Genomic DNA, 22,392 nt, shown 5'->3' with positions numbered 1-22,392 from the left:
AATTCACAGATAATTCTCAATTATTCTTTAGTGAAATTCATTGTTTAGACACTATGCTTTTAATAACACAAAGTCCCCGGAATATTTTAAAATTAGAGGCGGAAACCAAGCTGATGATTTAATGGTAAGATGGACAAAGAAATAATTACATACCAGTTTGGTGACCCATATCTTCAGCCATGTTAACCAAATTTATGTGATCTCTGTTTTCTGTCATTTATATTCATCTGTTTTCTCTCTGATTAACATATATATTCATACACCACTGTTAGGCTTGAAAGCATTTTACCAATTTTGCAATGATTTGAAAATGAGAGTGGTGACTATACAAAATAACATTTGTTATGAAATATTAATCACATGTGTTTTTCCCTTGCTAACATTGAATCTAAGTAGTTAAACTTTATTAAGTCCCTTAAAATTTTCCTTTCCTGTTTATCTTTTTATGTTTGTCTTGAGTCTTCCATCTTAAAATCAATTTTTCTATACAGTTCTGGTCTTTTCAGAAAGAATGCTTGAAAGTCATCTGTTTCATTGAATTTACAATTTTTCCCCTGAAGGATTATACTCATTTTTGCTGGGTACTTGATTATTAGTTATAACTCTAGTTCCTTTACCCTGTGGGATATCATGTTCCAAGCTCTCTGATCTTTTAATGTAGAAGCTGCTAAATCTAATGTTATCCTGAGTTTGTCTTCATGATACTTGAATTGTTACTTTCTGGCTAATTATACTCTTTCCTTCTTGACCTGATAATTCTGGAATTTGTTTATAATATTCCTTGGAGTTTTCATTTTAGGATCTCTTTCAGGAGTTAATTGGTGGATTATTTCCATTTCAATTCTACCCTCTGGTTCTAGAATATCCAGGTAGTTTTCCTGTTAATTCCTTGAAAGATGATGTCTAACCTCTTTTTTTGACAATGGCTTTCAAGTAGTCCAATAATGTTTAAATTATCTCTCTAGGACCTATTTTCCTGATCTACTATTTTTCCAATGAGCTATTTCACATTGTTTTCATTTTTTTCATTGTTTTCATATTTTCTTTTTTATTTCATCCTTTTCATTTTATTTTATTATTTCTTGGTTTCTCATAAAGTCATTAGCTTCAATTTGCTCCATTATAATTTTTAAGGAAGTATTTTCTTTTTTTTTTTCGTAATATGATACTAGTACATTTTATCTTTAATTATCTTTGTAGAGCAGGACACAAATGTCTATATAAAAAGAGACTGCTGCAGATACCTCCTAGAATCAACCAGTTCTTGTATACATTGTATTTGTGCAGATTTTCATACTTTGATTCCAAAACTGAGAACAATAAGATTAAAGGCAAATTCAGTAGACAAAAAAAAAAGAGTCTAATTTCACATCCTGCAACGTGTGGTGTACCTCTCCTCCCTCCAAAGGAAAAAAACAAAACAAGACAAAACACCCCTCCCCCCAAAAGACAAAAACAAAACAAAAAACCTAGCAGCACATTTTCCAAAAAAAGAGAAAAAAAAATTTCAAAATGTTTCAGTACGCTGTTCCCCTCCCATCAAAAAACAAACAAAAATAAAATGCAGCACCCATAAAAGTATCAAGAAGATAGCCAAGTTCTTCCTTTCTTGTAACAAAATAGCACTTGCCCTCAGCAGTTTTAACTGAACTCTACAGTGTCCATCATTTTTGCTTCATCATCCTCTTTATGAACCACTGATTTTAAGCTGCAGAGCACTATATTTGTACAATACTGAAGACAATCCAGATTCAATGGTAAGGATTTGAATGCACCTAAAGATCCAACAGCAATGTGGGGAACATGATTCTGAACTGACATAGGCTGAAAATTTTGATTGAGAATAGAGTCTTACTATTGACTTGAATGCTTCAAGTTCATTTTTGAAGGCTTCACAATAACCTTCTTCAGCTTTGGCTTTGTGGGAAAATAAATGAAAACACCCTCATGGATTCACATTATGGTTTTTGGCCATTTCCATAATAAACTACATTATGACTGCTTGATGTGCTACTTGTTCCATTAGAGCTCCTTTCTTTTCAGCTTCTAGATGAGAACACCACAAAATGAGGTACTTAACAGTGTCTTCACACAGGCTGGTCAGACAAGAATCTCTTTCATCTCATTGATTTAGCATGCCAAAATGTATAATCTTTTGCTCATATTTCTGCATAAATGATTTAGATTTGTCTTTATCTTCTATTTATGTTTATCTTGATTAATAAAACTCTTACTGAAAACATCCTTGCTAATGACATCCATGTTACACAAACACATTCTCTCTCATTTTAAGAGGGCCTCTTCTTTTGTCTCCACTCTTCTTTCCTTTGCCTCAGCTCTCACACTGCTGTTTGTGCTTTGGCATGTTTCTGATCCAGGGATTCAGAGTTAAGCAGTGCTAAGCTACCAAGTTTCTGCTGAGCTTCAGCTAGATTCCATTCGCATACTACAGAGATTTTCACAAACTTTTTCTGCTTTTGGCAAGCCAGTCCAATCCCTTGGCTATACATTTGGGGGCTGTCACCAGGCAGCTGTGGGAAGCAGGAGGATCTGGGGATACATCCAGCTCCATCTCCTCATCAGCCTCACTGCCATCCCGGGGGAGGTTCCAGGGTCCAGACGGCAGGCCATGGCCACTCCATAGCCCTGCCCCACTCCCTCAGCAAACAGCCACCTTCAATGGCCTCCCAGCAGACCCAACTGCCCCACAACTGCTGCCCCTAGTATAGGGACCATTGCCTCAAGGAAGTATTTTCTTTAGTGAGCTTTTGTATCTCCTTTTCCATTTGGCCAATTCTCCTTTTTAAGGATTTTTTTTTCTTCAGTGAATTTTTTGTGCCTCTTTGCCCATTTGTCCGATTCTGCTTTTTAAGTCATTCTTCATCTCATTGGCTTTTTGGACCTCTTTTATCATTTGGCTTAGTTTTTTTTTTTTTAAGGTGCTATTTCTTCAGTATTGTGTGTGTGTGTGTGTGTGTGTGTGTGTGTGTGTCTCCTTTACCATGCTGTTTCATGATTTTCTTACATCACTCTCATTTCTCCTCCCATTTTTTTCCCTCTACATCTTTTACTTGATTTTTAAAATCCTTTTTGAGCTATTCCATGGCCTTTTTCTTGAAGGCTATGGGTGTAGTAGCTTTGACTTCGTTATCTTCTTCTGAAAGTGTGTTTTGATCTTCCTTGTCACTATAGTAACTTTCAATGTTCAGAATTTTTGTCCGTTGTTTGCTCATTTTCCCAACCTGTTATTTGATTTTTAACTATTGGTTAAATTAGGGCTCTGCTTCAAAGATGGAAGACACATTGTCCCAAGCTTCAGGGGTTTGTGCAGCTATTTTCAAAGATACTTCTGGGGACCTGTAAGTTTTCAGTTTTTCCAAGGTGGTATGATCCATGGAGAATTGTTTCCTACTCTCCTGGCCTGTGCTCTGTTCTGTGAGTGACCACAAGCACTATTTTCTGCCTTGGAACTGTGAGAAGGGTTCCCCCTCTGCTAAGATTGCAAGCTCTGGTGTGCTAGTGCTCCTCTTCACCCCTGCCTGCTATCTGTAACCCTGATCTGAGTATGGGCAAAGCAACAGAGACCTGCCTCAGTGCTAGCAAAGATGCCCTTGTAGTCTCCTTCTGACCAGTTGTTCAACCTCCTTACTATTTGTGAGCTGAGAGCTCTGCAAGCAGCTACTGCTGCTCCCAATTCATTAACTCCCAAGGCCTGCTCCTGGTTTGCTGGCTTGCTTGTGCTTGACTGCACTCCATTCTCACCTAGGTGTGGCAGAAGATTCCTTCTTACCTTCCATGTAGTTTTGGTCTGGAAAATTGTTTAACTCTTTCTTTTTTGGGGTTTTGCCATTCTAAAATTTGTTTACAGTCATTATTTAAATGTATTTGGAGAGGTCTGGGGGAGAGCTCAGGGGAGTCATTGACTTTACCCTGAAATATTTGCTCAGCTTCCCCTCTACTAACTTTGGATCTAGGCAAATAAGACCACTGAATCAAACTTTCAAACTTAACACCTATGGATTCATCCAAAAATGTTGTATTTTCCTCAAAGCATTTGGATTTTCAAATGGAAGTTTGGGTAGGATAAAGCCTAAATGCTAATTTAGTCCTGGAGCTGGTTTGGGAAGAGGAATAATTATAGCTCCATAGTTATTTCATTGTGTGTGTGTGTGTGTGTATATATATATATATATATATATATATATATACACACACACACACACACACACACACACATATATACACACACATATATGTATATATATACACACACACATATATATGTATGTATATGTATATATGTATATATATGTGTGTATATACACACACACACACATATGTATATATATATATATAAATTTCAGTATCACCAGTGCCAAAAACATCACTCCCAGCCCCACAAAAATGGTATAATATAAGTAAAGAAGGCTTCCCAGTTAACTTCTTGGTAACTTAAGTGAAGTAGCTTTCAAAGAGAGATCATAAAGTCTTTTGCTATAGCAAGGAGAGACTGTATAATAAAAATGAAATCCTCTTGTTTTCAGGATGTACTCCATGGATTTTTGATTGCATGATTTTTTTTTCCCTTGTGTGAGAGTAGCTAATATTAAAACTGCAACTCTGCAATATGTTTGATTTTTTTCTTAATCACAAATATCTTGAAAGAGTCATAACACACATGGGCATTTAGGTTCTCTTCAAAATATTAAGTTTTAGTTTTAAATCACACTTCTGTTTGGGGAAATATTTTTTTCATAAACAGTAAATTAAAATTATATGTTTTATTGACTACTTAAGGGACTGGACACAACTTTACAATGTATGGTGTTAATTCTAAATTACTTTCCATCCTTGTACTACCACTACACACACACACACACACACACACACACACACCTTATTATGTAAGTACCTCATAAAGCATTGTAATTAAAAATTAACATTGAAATACAAGCCTAAGAGCCACCATTCAGCTGGGATTGAGAGACTAATTAATAGGTCATTGTCATTTTAAGCATTGGGATATCTCTTTAGAACAGCCAAGGACAATTTCTCTATGTCAGGATGTAAGAGCAAGAGGTCTTGATGTTTCCAGAACACTGTAAAATTTTCAACTATACTCTAAAGCAAATTTCTCTCTGGGATTTGTGGATCCCACATCACAACCTTTTTAAATAACTATTGATTATATAAGGTAAGGAAGAAGTTCTTTCTGCCTTGAAACATGTGTATTACTATATTTATTTATCTATTTCTCCTTAAATCTATAGGTACCTTATTCATTTATAGATAAGACTAGATGACCTCTAATGTCTCTTCCTACTCAAAGACTCTGTGATTCTTTGATTTTTATAACAGTCATCCATGGACCCTTCTAGAGAGTACAACATTAACTATGGTTTTCATCTAAATCTATATATTCCTTTGTTTGCATTTACCTGACTCTGAAAGTTGTAGGTAAACATAAAGCCATAGAAATCTTAAACCTCAGGGTTCTGTATGACCAGCTTTGGGACTACAAAATGAACACTATCCTTTAGGTTTAGTTAAGTCAGAATGTGGACTGGTTCTAAATATTTGACAACAATACTGTTTGACAGAGTGGTGGGAGGGCACATGGTAAGGTTACATGAACAAGAAAAAGAAAAGTGAAAGTCAGTCGGGCAGACTAATTCCCATAATAGTTATGTAACTATGAACAAAGAATTTAACCAAAAATCTTAGGCAACTTTCTAGATTATTCATTTATTAAACAAACACAGATTACTGATGTGTTGTCATATAAGTCATTTATTCTAGAAATATTTAGATAACAAAAGACAACCAGAAAAAAGCCTTGTGATCACACTTTCCTACCGGTTGCATTAATGTTACTTTTGGACCAAAAAAAGGTTAAGAACTAAAATTTTAAATCAATTGGATATAACTAAAAAAATTCTATTTTTTTCTATATTCCACAGTTAACAGGTATTTCTTTTTGAGAAATCTTGGTATATTTGAAGAGTATTTGAATTTCTCCTCAGCCTTTTATTCTACTTTTAGCTTAATATTTTCTCTCCTGAAGTTTCTTTTTTAAAATTTTAAATCAATTTATTTTGAATTATCAACAATGACTTCCATAAGCTTTTGAGTTTTAAATTTTTCTCTCCCTCTCTCCTGCAGTTTCTTGTCAAGGTTTCCCTATCCTACCTTCACTGTGGGGCCTACAACAAGATGTAATATTCTATTAAGGAATATGACTAATGCTTTTACTGAATGACTAATCATAGGCTCAGCCGAAGCCTCTGTGTGTCATTGTTTAAGTTTTGATGGCTTATAATGAATGTAAATAGCATTTATTTTCTCTTCTGTACAGAAAATCCAAGGTCTTCCCCTCCCAAATTGATGTTTTTCGGTTGGTAAACTGGGTTATCTTTTGTCTCAGTTCACACTCTTGATATCATTGGTCCTCTATGAGAACAAAGAAGGAATAACAATAATGACCAGTGTTCAATACAATTATTTCTCAAGAGAAAAATTCTTTATGAAGAGATTATAGGTCAGATAACTATAGAGCTGAAAGGGAACTAATGTTTTTTTGTTTGTTTGTTTGCTTGTTTTTTCTGCTCTAAACCCATCATTTTATAGACCAGGAAACTGAGTCCCAGAGTTTTAAACAACTATGTAGCGATTATATTAATAGACAAGTCTCCAGAATTCTGATTAATTGTGCTTCTTTTAAGGTAAGAATATTATGGTCCATTTTGATATCAGAATCATTTTCTTCCATGTTCAGGTACAATTAAATTCTTTTTTTATTATTTTCAAAGTTTATAGTTACATTTTATTTGTAGACTACTCTACTCTTCATTAATTGCCACTGCATTATTTTGCTTTTTTAATTTTTATTCAGGTCATTTCACTTTCTTATTCTAATTTCTAACTGCTCTACATTAAATGCAAATAGACTAAGCTCTCTTCATCACCCAAGTCATTAATTAAAGTGTCAAAGGAGATTCTTTACAACTTTTGGAACACTGATCAGTTCAGACCATGTTGAGGTCTGAATCACATCTCTAATCCTTCCACCCACCAGTATTCATCAGGCATTCTTAACTAAGATGTACAAGGACATATTAAAGGGGGCACTGAACTTAAGTATGAAAACAAAATACATCTTTAGTTTCATTAACCTCTAAATAATATTTATCACTTCTTTCAAATATTATTCTGAAAATTAGTCCATAGAAGTCACCAGATAAGCAAAAGAACTCATGACACAAAAATCATTAAGGATTGCTACTGTGAGTGACAAATTAAATATATTTAAATACAACATGCTTAATCGTATTATATTTCATTAGATTAAGAATATATTTCTCCTGCTTAAGAAATGTTTTTTTAATGAACTGAAGTATTTTAATGAGAAGATGGAAAACAAAAGTGAAAAGAAGGTCTGAGTGCTCTCTCTCTTGTTATTGTACTGCATCAAATTATATAGCATCAATATATTCCTTGCAGATATAAGATTAGATGGACTGAAGGAGGCCATTTGTGATATTCAACATAATTATTTTTTAAGTCTGTAAGGAAGAGAAAATAGTGGAAAGTGTTGCAATAGTAAAAGTCACTGAGGATGCAGGCATTAAAGGCTAAAGAAAATTTTTTCTTTGGCTCATTGATTACTGAAATTTATTTGATAGGCTGCTTGCCTTAAAACAATAACATGATTAGAAGTTCAGATTAATGTCTGTAAGGAAAACCCCAATGTTAAAAAAATGTGAAAAGGTGATTCTAGTTTCTCAATTCCACATTATTCTGTACTGCTTAATATGAAGGAATATTTATGTTTCCCATATTTTTATCTAATCCTAACTTTGCTGTTCTGTAAAAATCCAAAAGACTTCATTGTACTTGTCAATCCCCACTGCTGCCTTAACTGTCATTTTGTATTTTAAGATAGGTTCTATTCATTGAAAATGAGATTGTTAAGTTGATTAACCTTCAGAGAGAAATGTTCAAAAGTGTTGAAATATTTCCTACAAAGAAAAGTTACAAATAATTATTTCCATATTTTATTGGCCTACAATAAAATATTTGCTGTCAAAGCATTTAAAGCAAAAGAGAAAACAATTACTACTTTCCTTCACCATCCAGTATTTCAAGAGAAACCTCAGTGGTAAGGAATTCTCTAAGATATTATGTGGCAGACTTTTGTGCATAGGCTCTAAGCATGTTTGACACTTCATTAGAAATTATGCATACCATTTAAAGAAAAGCACTCATGTCAAAAAATAAAAGGGAAAACAAATTATACTAAATTATTAGATCAAATACATGTTGTCCTGTACTTACTGCTAACCTGTAAAAGGGAATGAAAACATCATTGATTTTAAATAACTAGGAGAATAAAAGAAAGTGACTGAAAACCATGTCACAATAAATGAAATTTGTTGGTAAATGTCATTTTTATTTTGACATAGTATCAATATATAAACCAATCTAGGCATCACTATGTTTGTATGAAAAAAATCAGATTAAAAAATAAATATGAAACACATCTAGTGACACATTTCAGATGAGAAATATTGAACTAAAACATGAAAATTTCCTCCAAAGCGATACTGATGTCAGACATTAAAAAATAACATACCATAAATCTAGAATTAGAAGGTACCTCAAATATCAATTAGTCCAACCTTTTAACTTTATGAATAAGGAAAGTGAGGCCCAGAAAAGGTAAGTTGCTTGCCCAAAGTCCAAAGTAGTACACATAACAAGTAGCAGACCTGGAATTTGAAGCCAAGCCCTCTGACACCGACACCAGAGCTCTTTCCACTGGATCACTATGACTTACATGCACACACATATGTGTATGTGTGTATACACACACACATACATGTATATGTGTGTATTCATATATATGTGTGTATGTATATGTATGCATGTATAGGACTATTTTTGCATAAAAATGAGTCATTATCTCTTCCAACTGATCACATTCCAGATGCATTGATATCTTTGGTAAATACTCTTCTTCACATATTCTAACAAGAAGTTCAGTCATTCTCTAGATCTAGTTTTAATATAGCTGGGTATCTTACAACTTAACCTAAGATATGGTATTACAATAACCTATTTTTCCCTCAAGTATCTGTTATAAAAAAACTGAACCAGGTAATTTCAAATCCACTAAATTTTTTAGAGACATATTATGATCAGTCTTTACTTTTTTGCCACAAAATGTTTTTTGTTTTTTTGTTTGTTTTCTTCTTTGTTGTTTTTGTGGCATTTGGGGTTAAGTGACTTGCCCAGGGTCACACACCTAGTATATGAGTCTGAATTTGAACTGAAGAACTCTTGACTCCAAGGCTGGTAATCTATTCACTGTACTGCCTAGGTTGCCCCGCCTTAGAATTTTGGTAATAGAATGGCCAGGATTTATCTTCAAGTTTCATTACTATTATTGTGTTGACCATCATACAAAAAAAAATTTAAGTCTTTTTAATCATTTCAAAATATGCTGTTATGACAGGTGTCCCTCTGAAAAGGAAACAGGTGGGAATTTGGTATTTATGTTTTTATTTTGTATGGATTTTCATATATTCATGTATCAACATGTTAAATCCCATGCATAGAAGTAAACTTTTTGATGATAGGAACTGTATCTCACTTTTGTATTTTTATTATCAGAGGCTAACACAGAACATAGTTGGCAGCTATTTGGTCTGACAAAAAAAATGTATATAATTTTCTTTTTCAGGAAATCTTTAATTTTTCAAAGATCTTAAAATTTCCCTTTTTGTTCTCTCATGTTTCTTTTCTTTTTGATTTGAGAATGCAAAGGATGGGGAATAGTCACAGAAGTATGAAGAAAATGGGGACCATTCCTCACAAGTCAAAGGGAAAATGCCCTGGATAAAAATTTTAGTCTAAAGCTGTAGAGAAGCCAAAAAGAATGAAGACTGAAAAATTGCCATTGTATTTCACTAAGGTGATCTTTGTTAACCTTTTAGCATGAAGTTTAGTATAGTGTGTAAGTCAAATTACTAAGGATTTGGAAAGTAAAGAAAACATCTATGTAGGATTCTTTCTGAAAGTGTGGAACAAAAGGGAGAAAATATATTGGCAGACAGCTTGAGGTGATGTCATGGTCACTCAAAGGCCTGTTAAGAACGAATGAGATATAACTACATATGCAGGCAGTAAAAAAAGGGAGCATTATATTTAGACATATTGAAGATGAAATATTAAGAAGAAATGTCTTAAGCAATAAGCTCCTGTAGCAAATAATATCACGAGATTAATAATGCAAGTAGAACAGTCACTTCTTCATTAGAGACTGGAACAAATGAGGAGACTTATAAATATGAAGAGGGGTTTTTGATGTATGGAATTTAAGAAATAAATAGTATCTGTGCATTAGGGTCTGAAATATTCAGTAAACTTGCAGAAAAATTCACCAGCTGGAAAGTAGGGGATTGTGTGTCCTTCGACATTCTATGAATGTAACGCAGGATTCAAGCCTGGAACATTTATGAGAGATAGGTGTCCCTGCACTAACCTTTAATCTACTACAGAGGGCTGAGCATCAACAGATTCCAGGCCTTCTCAAGTTCAGGCCAGAGACATGAAGCAGAGGAACAGTAAGACCCATGCTCAGTTGCAAAAACAGATCTCTTTCTCCCTCCCCCCAAAGCAAATAAACAAGCAGGTGAGCAGGATGGATTACAAAATCCTATACTCCTTGGAAAGGAAAAGAAAAAAAAAACACTTGGTACAAGAACATCACCAGAGTAAATGACAGATAAATCAATCAATAAACATTTATTAAGTAACAACTATGTGCCAGGCACTATTCTAAGCAATGGGAATACAAAAGAGGCAAAAGACATTCTCTGTACTCAAAGAGCTCACAATTTAATGGGAGACATAAAATGCAAATAAACATACACACACACACACACACACACACACACACACACACACACCCCAACATGCATAACAAGCTATATAGAGGATAAATAGGAAATAATTGAAAAAGAAAAGTCACTATAATAAAGAGAGGTTAAAAAAAGGCTTCCTATCAAAGGTGGGATTTTATTTGAGACTTAAAGGAAGCCAGAGAAGCCAGAAGATGGAATTGAGGTGGAAGAAAATTCCAGGCATGGAGGATCAGCAAAGAAAATACCCAGAGCTAAGAGATGTAGTATCTTATATGCAGGACAGCAAGGTTAAAAGAACATATGGCAGGAAAAATGGCATAAGAAAACTGGAAAAGTAGGAGGATGCTAGGTTATAAAGGGCTTCAAACACCAAATAGAGATTTTGTATTTAATCCTGGAGGGGATAGGTAACCAATAGAGTTTGTTGAATCAGAGGGCTTCATGGTCCCTGAAGTTAAGCAGAATCACTTTAATGGCTTAATGGAGAATGGAATGGAATAGGAAGAGTTTTGAGAAAGGCAGATCCACCCCCAGGATAATATACTCATACAGTCATAAGGAGATGAAGGCATGCACCAGAGTGGTGACAATGTCAAAGAGGAGAAGAGGGTATATTCATGAGATATGCAAATTAACAGGCCATAGCAACAGATTGGATATTGGGGAAGGTGTTAGGGTCTTTGGCCAATAAATAGCCTACAGGGCATCATAAAAGCACTTTGGTTTGTTATTGTCAATATACAACTGAATTTCATCTGCATTTTTACTGAGCCAAGAATCCTGTATCTCTCTAACTTGACTTGTACTTTATTTTTGATGTAATTAAATGCTGCCTTCCTAGGGATGGTTAAAGTATCCTGCTGATAAAACCTATGGAGTTCTCATTTTTCATTTAGCAGCTTCTGAATTTCTCCATTATTTTCATCGAACCAATCTTGATGTTTATGAGTGTTTTGACTCAATGACTAAATGTGTGTTGCTATACACCAAATCTCTGAAAGCAGTCCTCTCATTTTCTGCTGTACTGTTGCCAGCTGTTTGTTGGCTCAGCTTTCCCTTCAAATTAGCAATGGACTGTTCCCACTTAGAGAAATGCTTTAATCTGTTGACATTAAATCTTCTGGTTGTCATCTTGCCTTGAGGTGTTGCTTTTGTTGAATGTAAATATTTAGCTTGAAGAAGATAAGGCTATGATTAGTCCAGTACTCTGTGCCACGCATTGCCTTTGTCGCTCTCACATCCTTTCTGTCACTTCTATTTACAGTGGCATAGCCTATTAAGTGTCAATGTTTTCTGTGAGGCCACATCCACAAAGTTTTATTGTATCTAGTTAAATGTAAAAAAGTGATGAGAAGATCATGAGATGCACAATTCTTCAGTAGTAAAATGGCTGCTGCTGTTGCTGTTTCTAACTCTATTCCTCCCAAGGTCTCCCTGCCAAGTCTGATATTCCATGCCTATTCTTGCATTAAAATCACCCAACATTATAAACTTGTCCTATTTCATCACACTGATGATGAGAGTCTCCAAGTCTTCGTGATTTCTTTTTTTCTTTGAGCTCATCAGGGTTCATCATGGTGGAAGCATAAGTACTTATGATTATGGAAGGGTGCTTTCCTTCAAGATCCAACCACATTGTCATAAGCCTGCCTTTCACTCCTTTTGGTAGGCATATAAACTTGTTGATGAGGTTAGTTTTGATTGTAAAACCTGCACCAACTTCACAGCATTTCCCATCACTGTGGCCACTCCAGAAAAACGTCTATCCAACTCCAACTTCACTAATCTGGCCTTCATTCTAGGCTGCTATTTGGACATAATAACTGCTAAATTCTCTCACAAAAAGGGCAATTTGTATTTCAAGTTTTCAAGTTTTTATAACTTTTTGTGTGTTTTGACCACAGGTAGGATTCCCACCTGCTGAGTTAAGCAGGCCAGCATTGGGTGAAGGAGACAACTTTTAGAGTACATTTTCTAGCCTCTTTGTGATGCCAGGAGGTGAACAGTGTGGTCCTTCAAAAAGGCTTCTCAGACAACCAAGTAGCTAAGGAATTCCACTGCTGCTTCAATCCAGTGAGAAGACAACCCTGTAGTCTGGGCTGCCCATGTTCAGGGCTGTGACTACAGCTTCTTGTATATCTATACCTGCTGCTTCCACAGGACTTTGAGGTAGGTAAAAATTTTAAAATGGCATGAGTGATGTCTTTTTATTCATGCATAAATTGAATTTAAGTGAGGCAAAGTTGCATGAAGTCATAGGCCTCACTCTCTCTTCCATAGTTGTCAAAGTCAAGTGGCAAGAAAAGTCAAGATGATGCTAACTATTAACTGGTGTATTGGAGCAGTGATGTCAGCAAATGACAAGAGAATTAGACATCACACAAGTCACTATGTTACCAGTAAACCTAGTATCCAAACATTGCTATGAATCAGTGAGAATTAGCCATCACACAAGTCACTACGTTACCAGTAAACCTAGTATCCAAACATTGCTATGAATCAGTGAGACCACAGTGGAGAATAGGTAACTGGAAATTGTAGAGTGGTACCAGCTGAATTTTTTTTCATGACTTCTTTTAGTTACTCCAGTAACTCAGGAGGAAATATAGAGGAAACCAGATGCTATAGTAGAGTTGAGAGTATGTTTGAAGATTGGCAGGGTATGAATGAGAGACTAATAAAGGAGATGAGGTTCAAGGGTAGATGACAATCAATTGGAAATAATTTATATGGTACCTACTATCTGTCAGGCACTGTGCTAAATGCAGGAGAAGCAAAAACAAAGCAAACCCTAATGTCAAAGAACTTATATTCTAACCAATGAACTGCAGAATGATACTGGGAAAAGAAGCAAGTAAGCACAAACCAGGAATTGATTAACTGTTGGAATAGAAAAACAAGTCTCAATTTATATATTATACCTTTAGTATCATGAGACAGAAGTAGAGACTGCATAGAAGTTATGTACTTTGAATTAATATGTGAAAGAAATGGGAAAACATACACAAATAAAAAGGAAGACAGTCCCTGTCCTCAAGGAGTTTTTATTCTAGTAGTAGAACACAACAAATGAAATGGATCTGAAAGCATGTGTGTTACTGAGCAAGCTACAAATGGTTAAGGTGAGTCATGGGTTGAGCATGGCTTAAGTGAGCATGAGTAAAGTGAATATTGCTCAAATGGAGATTGCAGAGAAGAACTATTATTACTGGGATTGTTCAGTTGAGGAAATTTTGTTGGTGACATTATTTCTTCTTTTGGAGTAGACAAACTTTGTTAAACAAAAAAAATAAATATTATATATATGTGTGTGTGTGTATATATATATATATATATATATATATATATACACACACACACACACACACACACACACACACTTCATATTTTAATGGACTGCTACAGTGGTCAAAAGATTAAAATTATTAGATGTATGGGGTATAGAACATAAATTTTGGAAAGACCATGTTTCGGTCCAAGAACATAATATTTAAAAAAACATGCCTGGTTGCTACTGTAATGCTACAAGGACTGCTCTACCTTTGGTTGGCAGTTAATATGGCAACATGCTATAGATTTATATGAGTATCTGGGACAAGAGTGGGCTGACCTATCCATGAGAAAGTTTCATGAATGAGGGCATGGAAGTTAATTAAGAGGGGAAGTTAGCTAAGAAAATATTAGCTGGTGCAAAATGTACTTTGCAATATAAAATGCTAAAGAATTTTGGCATGATTATTGTTACTGTTTTCAATGTTGCTACTATTATTACTTACATCATCCTTCAATGTTTCTGCTATGTGTGCTTTTGGTGGTGTGAGAGCCCCCCAAAAACAAAAACAGGGAAAGAATAGCATAACCTGTCAATGTTGAGTCTTTCCTCAGAGGTGCAAAGTGACTTGCCTGAAGTTTCACAGTTCCTAACTGTCAAAATAGCACTCAAATCTTTCAGTTTTTTCAAGAGTACTAAAATTATATTGCTCTATATATGGGAATTGAAAAAGGAAACAGCAAACTACTCCAGTGTCTTTGACAAGAAAACCCCAAATGGAGTCACAGAGAGTCAGATTCAACTGAAAAATAACTGAACAGTATATCTACAAAATTTTACCTTGATTACTATTAATGATTTTCTGTATGCATGTTTGTGCATATACAAATCAGACTGTATTTATGTACTCACAGTGCCTTATGGTGTTTTATCTTTTCAAAGTTTTTCCACATACACTATCTCACATGATTCTCACAAAGACCCTGTGAAGTAGGTAGCAAAGACACAATCAATGTAATCATTCCTGTTTGTAGACAATTCAGTTGAGGTACATATGGGTTGAGTCATCTGCCCAGGGTCACACAGCTAGCATTAGAATCTCAGTATCCTGCTACCAAATTCAGTGCTCATTCCAAAAAAAGAATGACTCCTGCCTCAGGGTTCTACTGTTTTTTTGTGTTTATGTAATAAAAATAAGTTCTGAGGTTACACAGGGCACCCTTAACATGTCTCTTCTTCATTGTAGCTTAACAATGTCACTTCTATTCTGTGCCTAACCTTTACTCTGACAGGTTATACACAGTAAAAAGAATCCATTTCAGTAGAGTTGCTTGATGATCATGACATGAAACATATTCTTCAAGGGAAAGTGCAATTCCCTTTCAGATACACTTTTAGCAATTCTTCTGTGTGTTTGAATAAGTTCACCTGAAAAATTGTACAATGAGCTAAGCTACAACCAGACACTGATATTCTATACTACTTTCTACTGGCACAATTTTCAGAAGAAATTAAAAGAATATTGTGTTGTTGTTTTCGCTATTTTTTAAACATAGAAAAGTAATAGTAACTACTGTCATTACAAACTGGAGAACTGCAAAGTTCAAAGGAAACCCATTTCTTAGCTCTCAGTTTTCTCTGCAGTTTCCAGATGAAAAATAATTTCCTGCTGCTATAGCTGCAGGCAGATGCCTGGGTCAGACAGTGCTAAGACTCTAGGGAATGTGTTTTTATTAACATAAAATCCAATTATTTCTCTATTTGGCCCATATTCATATGTTTTTTTGAAAAATGTGCTGCTAAAATCATTATATTTCAACAATATTTTGATGAGTTTTTCTTGAAAAATGTGTGATATAAATTGTTCTATGTGAAGCAATGTGTGTATAATTCTAGTATCTCAAATTCATGATCATACAGCATGGTAATGGAAAGACTGGGATGTCAGAATCCAACTTCACAAGGCATTATTTATTTGATTGAAAAATCCTATCAAATAGGATTTTTTTTAATGATATGTACTAGAATCATGTTATCTATTCACATGCTGCTGAACAAAGATGCAAGAAATCATAAAAATGTGTTCATTGAACGCTTTACAAATTCATGTTTTCTTTTCTCAAATGTGCTTTCACTGTAGTAATGCCAACATTTGATTCTGCTCTAATTGATCCACTAAGTTTTGCACAGCATAAACCTTATTTCTTCTCTAGCCTCAAATAGTATACCTCACCAAGCTTTGATACTCTCCCTTTTCTTCTCCCTCTCACCTTCCTCTGTCTCTCTCTCTCTCCATTTCTCTCTCTCATTAAATCTTGGCCCTCATTTTAAGTGTATTTACGTCAATCCATCTTTTCCCAGCACATTTAGATAATGACTTGTTAAAGTCACAAATTTTTAAAAACGGTGAATAGACTACTATTAATAAATATGTTTTTGTGCCTATTTTCACATTTTGATGAAATGCATATCATACATAAAACCAGAGAGAAAGGTCAGTAAGTTGTAGCTTATCCACAGATAATAAATGGAAAAGAAAATTTAAATGAAATGCACATATTCTTCTTATATCTTTTCTCCTTCTATTCCACGTGAATTCTATGGTCATTCCTCTATGATAAACTTGCTATTATCTTCAAACTCGAATTCTTAATCTTAATGAGGTAAAATTTTGAGATTTCTTCTATACTGCCCTTAAATCACAAATGTGCAAAACTTTTAATTTCACAGGTAGTAAAACTGAGGTAAAAGATAAAACATTCACTAGATCCCATTGCAAAATCAAAATTATAATACAGTTCTCCTGACTCTTGATATTTTGATCTTTCCACCACACTGTAGTCACTGACTTCATGGGCTTTTGGCCAGTGCTGAACAAATTCTAATATCCTGGAGTGACATGGGACAATTAAATTTAATTACGTGAACAATTCCTTTCTACTTGGACAACAAAAGATCATTACTTTAATAAGTGTTCTACTTAAAGCAAATTAATTTAGTTCTAACTAAAATAGCCAATTTAAGTTCATACTTTTAGAAAATAAAGTAAGTATCCAACACCATCTCTAAATAAGATAATAAATAATAAAACAAAATAATCCCTAAAAGGAATAGAGAAATGGATAATTGCAAGAAAATCTGCTTAAGTGGTACTTCAAAGCATAAACAAGAAGAAAACATAATTAATAAGAGACAGAAACAAACACATTGGGGGAAAACAATGCCTACAATTTTCAACTTTTTCAAAAGAAATTTAAAATATGTAGTGTTTATCTTCACGTACTCAGATTTTTATATTTACTAAGAACACAAGACTAGATTTTGTAAAGTTGTATCTTATTTTAATCATGGGAATTAAAAAAATTGATTGTATAAATCAAATCTAGGTCATGAGTTTTTAACCTTTCTATCATATTCCTTTGGTAATTAGTTGAAGCCCATGGATTGCTCAGAACAATTTTTTTTAAATAAACAAAATAAAATTCAAAGGACACAAAAAGAAACAATTGTGTTGAAATATAGTTATTAGAATATTTTCTAAAAATAAGCAACTTCACAGAAACCTTGGTTCATATCCATTAATCATTTATCAATTGGGAACTAACTCATTCATATAGTTTTAACTTTGTTCTTGATTTATTTTAGAAATAAGACCTTTATCAGAGAAACTTGCTGTAATCACCTCCTCCCTAGGTTCCTGCTTTTCTTTTAATCTTGGCTGCATTGGTTTTGTTTGTACAAAACTTTTTAAAAAAAATTTATGTAATCACAATTGTTCACCTTACATCCTGTGATCCTCATTATCTCTTGTTCTCTTATAAACTCTTTCCTTATCTATAAGTATGAGATGTAAAATATTTCACAGTCTTATAATTTCATTATGATATCATCCGTTATGTCTAAATAATCACGTGCCCATTTTGACTTTATTTCACTATTGAGAGTGAGATATTGGTCTATATCTAGTTTCTGTCAAGCTGCTTTTCATTTTTCCAAGCAGTTTTTGTGAAATTGTGAGTTCACATTCCAAAAGCTAGAATATTTGCATTTTTCAAACTGTGTATTGCTGTGGTCATTTACTACTTAGGTATTGCGTACCTAATCTATTCCACTGTGCTACCACTCTGCTTCTTAGTACCAGATTGTTTTGATTATTATCACTTTGTAATACAGTTTGAGATCTTTCCTTCACATTTTTTTCTATTGATTTCCATGGTACTCCTGACACTTTTTCCTTCTATATGAATTTTGTTACCATTTTTGTAGATATGTATATTTTTTATAAGTTGATTGTTATGGCACTGAATAAGTAAATTATTTTACCCTATCCCTCAAGTCCAATCAACAATGTACTTGTTTAGTGATCCAATTTAACAATATGGATATTAGAAAAAAGCAAACAGAAATGCTGGACATTTGTGATTGAAATATTTGAACATCCAGTCTATTCCAACATTTAAACACTACATGTCAGTTACACTGTCATATACACCATAATACCCCCAAGAAATACATTTTGTATAAATATGAGTCTATATTTTCTACAACTTTAAAATATTTTAATGATTAGAAAATGCCAGTATCCTATACCCAAAATCTATTTATTAAATATAGACATTTTTTAATATCTTGGTCTGTTTATACAATGGATAATAATAATCATAGACCATGGGAGGGGAAAAGTCATTGGGAATTTTGTTTCATGGTGTCTCTAATGTGTATATGTGACTATATTTACAAAAAATATATATCGTTTGGAAGATTATTAAGAAAAGGAAAGACAACAAATATGTAGCGGCCAATTCCCAATAAAAGAAACGTATTTAGTGCTACATGATAAAAAATCACAGGAACCAATCACTTACTTAAGATTATGGTCAGATCAGACTTTAGGACCTCGGCCAGGAGTTTTCAGGAACATATAGCTCTCTGTGCAACAGTGTCATCAGTTTTAAAGAAAAAAGAAACTTTTTTCCCTATAATATCCAAAGGCACCCATTAATGAATCATTGAATAGTACAAGTTTTCTGAAGATTGTTCATGTCATTATGCTTTTAGATACTGCATTATCAGTACTCTGTGGAGCTGACAAAGATATAGTATATCAGTACTCTAATTTGGAGGTATACAGAATGTCATGATTTATTTTTAACTCTTTAAATGATGTACATTATTAATTAATACATTACAATTAAATTCCCGATGATGTATGTAAAGGCACTGGTGTGAAATGAGAATAAGTGAAAATAAGACACTGCCTTAATAAATGACAAATTAATTATTATTGACTATATATTTTCTTTTTTATTATTATTAATTTATTTTGATTTATCAACAATCACTTGAATATGCTCTTGAGTTTTAAAATTTATCTTCCCCTTCGTCCCCACTACCCACCCCAAGATTGTGCACAATCTGATACATGCTTTACATATATGTTCCTATTAAACATATTTTCACATTAGCGATGTTGTAAGTATGAATTGGAAGCAACAGGAGGAAACACCAGAAAGAGGAAACAAAACTTAACAGAAAAAAAATAGCAAATAATATGCTTCGATCTGCATTCAAACTCCACAGTTCCTTCTTTGGATGTGGACAGCATTCTCCATCAAGAGGTCTTTGGAGATGTCTTAGATCCTTGTATTGCTGGGAAGGGTTAAGTTTATCAATATTAGTCATCATACAACATGGCTGTTATTGTGTACAACGTTCACTTGGTTCTGCTCACTTCACTCAGCATCAGACCATATAAGTCTTTATAGACTTTTCTGAAGTCAGTCTGCTCATCATTTCTTGTAGCACAACAGTATTCCATTACATTTATATACCACAGCTTCAGCCATTCCCCAACTGATGGACATCCTCTCAATTTCCAATTCTTTGCCACCAAAAAAAGAGCCGCTATAAATATTTTTGTACATGATGTTGTTCCAATTATTTAGATCTGAATTTATTTGTGTGAAAAGTGTCTTGTAATGGTGTTCACATAGTTTCTGGGTTTGTTTCAGGAGGTAGACTCCTAAATATTTTATAATGTCTACAATTAGTTTAAATGCAATTTCTCTATCTCTTGCTGTTGGACTTTGTTGGTAATATATAGAAATGCCAATGATTTGTGTGACTTTATTTTATAGCCTACAACTTTGCTAAAGTTGTTTATAATTTCAAGTAGTTTTTCACTTGATTCTCTAGGATTCTCTAAGTATATCATCATGTGATCTGCAAAGAGCAATAGCTTTGGTTCTTCTTTGCCTAATCTAATACCTTCAATTTCCTTTTCTTCTCTTATTGCTAAAGCTAACATTTCGACTACAATACTGAACAACAGTGGTGATAATGGACATCCTTGTTTCACCCCTAATCTTCTTGGAAATGCTTCTAGCTTGTCCCCATTACATATGATGCTTGCTGAAAATTTTAGATAGATGCTATTTATTATTTTAAGGAAGACTATTTATTCCTATGCTCTCTAGTGTTTTTAATACAAATTTATTAGGAATGTTGTATTTTGTCAAAAAATTTTTTCTGCATCAACTGAGATGATCATGTGGTTTCTGTTAGTTTTGCTGCTTCTATGATCAATTATGCTGATAGTTTTCCTAATATTGAACCACCCCTGCATTCTTGGTATAAATCCTACCTGGTCATAGTGTATTATTCTTGGGATAAGTTGCTGTAATCTATTTGCTAATATTTTATTTAAAGTTTTTGTATCTATATTATTAGAGAAATTGGTCTATAATTTTCTTTCTCAGTTTTGACTCTTCTTGGTTTAATTATCAGCCCCATATTTGTATCATAAAAATAATTTTGTAAGACTCCTTCTTCACCTATTTCCCCAAAGAGTCTATATAGTATTGGAATTCATTGTTCTTTAAATGTTGATAGAATTTACTTGAAAATGCATCTAGCCCTGGAGATTTTTTCCTAGGGAACTCATCAATGGCTTGTTCAATTTCTTTTTCTGAGATGTGGTTATTTAAATATTTTACTTCCTCTTCTGTTAATTTGGGCAATTTATATTTTTGTAAATATGTATCCATTTCACTAAGATTGTCAAATTTATTGGCATACAGTTGGGCAAAATAGTTCCTAAGTATTCTTTTAATTTCCTCTTCCTTGGTAATAGATTCACCCTTTTCATTCTTGATAGTAGTGATTTGGTTTTTCTTAATTAAATTAACAAAATGTTTGTCTATTTTATTGAGTTTTTTTCATAAAACAAGCTTAGTTTTGTTTATTAGTTCAACGGTGTTTTTTAAATTTCACTTTTATTAATTTTTCCTTTGGTTTTCAATATTTCTAATTTGGTGTTTAATTAAGGATTTTTAATTTGTTCTAGTTTTTTTTTAGTTGTACTCTCAATTCATTGATCTCCTCTTTTCCTATTTTATTTATATAAGCATTTAGAGATATAAAACTTCCCCAAAGAACTGATTTTGATGTATCCCATAAGTTTGGTTATGCTATCTCAATATTATCATTCTCTTGAATGAAATTGTTAATTGTTTGTAGGATTTGTTGTTTGACCCAATCATTTTTAAAGATTAGATTATTTAGTTTCCAATTATTTTTTAGTCTATCTTTCTATGGTCCTTTATTACATATAATTTTTGTGGCATCATGATCTGAAAAGGGTGCATTTAATATTTCTGCCTTTCTGCATTGGATTGTGAGGTTTTTAAGCCTTAGCACATGGTCAATTTTTTGTATATGCCATATACCACCAAGAAAAAAAGTATATGCCTTTCTATCCCCATTCAATTTTCTCCAGAGGTCTATCATATGTAACTTTTCTAATATCCTCTTAACCTTCTTAACTTCTTTCTTGTTTATTTTGTGGTTACATTTACTTAGTTCAGAGAGGGGAAGTTTGAGGTCCCCCACTAGTATACTTTTGCTGCCTATTTTTTCCAGGTCTATTGTTTTACCAATGAGGTATTTTACATTTTTGTATATTTTTTTCATTTTTTTGTTTCTATTTGACTGATTCTTGCTTTCTCATAATCATAATCAATTTTTAACAAATTGTTTTCTTCTATTACATTTTGTGCCTCCTTCCCCATTTGGCCAATTGTATTATTTAGGAATTTGTTTTCTTCAGTGTACTTTTTTTCCAGTTGGCCAATTGTATTTTTTAGGGACTTGTTTTCTACTTCCAGGAGCCACGATGGCAGAGTAAAAAGGTAGTTG

The 22,392-nt window shown here is 33.6% G+C and overlaps 1 pseudogene; it reads right to left on the bottom strand.

The window, feature by feature from the left end:
* Positions 1-1,641: 1,641 nt before the first annotated feature.
* LOC110217957 (hsp90 co-chaperone Cdc37-like 1 pseudogene) lies at positions 1,642-2,642 on the bottom strand (annotated as a pseudogene).
* Between the last annotated feature and the right edge of the window lie 19,750 nt (positions 2,643-22,392).

This window comes from Phascolarctos cinereus, unplaced genomic scaffold (assembly GCF_003287225.1).
Source record: "Phascolarctos cinereus isolate Bilbo 61053 unplaced genomic scaffold, phaCin_HiC Scaffold_4;HRSCAF=312, whole genome shotgun sequence".
NCBI classification, from domain to species: Eukaryota; Metazoa; Chordata; class Mammalia; order Diprotodontia; family Phascolarctidae; genus Phascolarctos; species Phascolarctos cinereus.
The sequence above is the reverse complement of the archived record's forward strand: the minus strand, read 5'-3'. Positions and strand labels throughout refer to the sequence as shown.